Raw genomic sequence first — 1,911 nt, 5'->3', positions numbered from 1 at the left:
TCATTGAGTATGACAAGACTGTGGTCCATGTGGTTAGACTGACTAGTTTTCTGTGATTATGGTTTCAGTGTGTCTGCTCTCTGATGCCGTCTTGCAACACTTACCGTCTTGGGTTTCTCTTACCTTGGACGTTGGGTATCTCTTCATGGCTGCTTCAGCAAAGCACAGCTGCTGTTCCTTACCTTGGACAAGGGGTATCTCCTCACGGCCACCCCTCCTGACCTTGGACCTGGGGTTGCTCCTCTCGGCTGCCGCCCCTGACCTCGGGCGTGGGGTAGCTCCAACTTTGCCTAATCATCAGTTATCAGATTAAATTTTAGGATGACCTTGCCTAACTCCCCAATTTGGTCCCATTCTCTTAATTTCTAGATCTTTCCCAAGTTTGTGACCATTATTAGCATTTATCATTATAAATGTTCTGTGTCAGTTTGACATCCATCTCAGTGGGCAGAATGTTGCCAATTTGCTCACACGTGTCTATCCACTGACACGCACAATACTTAGCATAGCATAGTTATTAGCTAAACAGTTGTTGAGTAAATGAATGCTTTACCAAAGAAAGTCTTCCTTCTTTCATAGTTTAAACAAAAAGTGGTCCTGTCTCTCTATGTCAAAATTTCCCATGAGATATGAATGACTGTTTATCAAAGAATAAAGAAGAATTCTGCTAAAGGAAATAAAATCTGGGTCACTGTCCTCATTGCTATAAACTGAATTGAACAAGATACAAGCAACCAGAAAGATAACAAACACAAATAGAAACAAACAAGAAGATATTTCAAATGAGGCCACTGAGCTCACGAAGCATGTTGTTCTAGATGAAAATGTCCACGTAGAGCTGTGATACAGTTAAGGAGTTCAAGTCAAAGTGAAAAACAAATGACTTTATGTGGAATGTTTTGCTTTATGGATCATTTATCTATCCACAATGACAAAACAAAGATAAAGCCAACATCTTCGAAAAGTTCATTGCTTCATCTACCATATTCTGAGCTGCTGCTGCTGCTGCTGCTAAGTCACTTCAGTCGTGTCCGACTCTGTGCGACCCCATAGACGGCAGCCCACCAGGCTCTGCCGTCCCTGGGATTCTCCAGGCAAGAACACTGGAATATTCTGAGCATGATGAATCAAAGACAATCTTTCGACAAAACAATCCTTTTTTTCATTCTTAATGGTATCAATCTGCGCTTCCCAGGTGGCAAAAAGGCAAAGAATCAGCCTGCCAATGCAGGAGATTCAGGAGAGGCAGATTCAGTCCCTGGGTTGGGAAGATCCCCTAGGGGAGGGCATAGTAACCCACACTAGTATTCTTGCCTGGAAAATTCCATGGACAGTGGAGCCTAGCAGGCTACAGTCCATGGGATCGCAAAGAGTTGTACACACCTGAGCAAATGAGCACACGCATCAAGCTGAAGTTTCTCATACACAGAAAAGCTGAAATGTTCACACATGATCTTCACACAATAGACCACTCAGGGACCTCCCTAGTGGTCCAGTGGTTAAGACTCTGCACTTCCACTGCAGGGGACGCAGGTTCAATCCCTGGTCAGGGAACTAAGATCCGGCTGGTGCTAAGTGCAGTTCAGAAAGATTAAAAAAAAAAAAAAAATCGGCCATTCAGATGAGAGCATTTCAAACTTTCACAAGCTATAGCTTGCTGGAAGAATTTCCCATCCTCTGTCATCACTCGTGTTTTTCACCCACAAACATTGCTTTTCAGCATTATAGAACTCTTACCCTTTTTTTTAGGAGGATCTGGTTTTTTTTTTTTCTTTAAAATTCATTTACTATTTACACAATGTCATTTGTGTGACGGTAAAAATGCCTTAAAATATTATCTCTTCTCTCCTCCCTTCCTCCATCTTCCCATTCACCTCCTTCATCCCTTTTAACCACCCACACATCAACCTG

The 1,911-nt window shown here is 42.5% G+C and overlaps 1 non-coding gene across 1 annotated transcript; it reads left to right on the top strand.

Moving 5' to 3' along the window:
* The first annotated feature begins 1,481 nt into the window (after positions 1-1,481).
* Positions 1,482-1,554, top strand: TRNAG-UCC (transfer RNA glycine (anticodon UCC)). Its single transcript has one exon. It is a non-coding gene; the product is annotated as a tRNA-Gly (tRNA).
* The last annotated feature ends 357 nt before the right edge of the window (positions 1,555-1,911 follow it).

This window comes from Bos indicus, chromosome 17 (assembly GCF_029378745.1).
Source record: "Bos indicus isolate NIAB-ARS_2022 breed Sahiwal x Tharparkar chromosome 17, NIAB-ARS_B.indTharparkar_mat_pri_1.0, whole genome shotgun sequence".
In the NCBI taxonomy this organism is placed as follows: domain Eukaryota; kingdom Metazoa; phylum Chordata; class Mammalia; order Artiodactyla; family Bovidae; genus Bos; species Bos indicus.
This window is presented reverse-complemented; position numbering and strand designations above follow the sequence as displayed.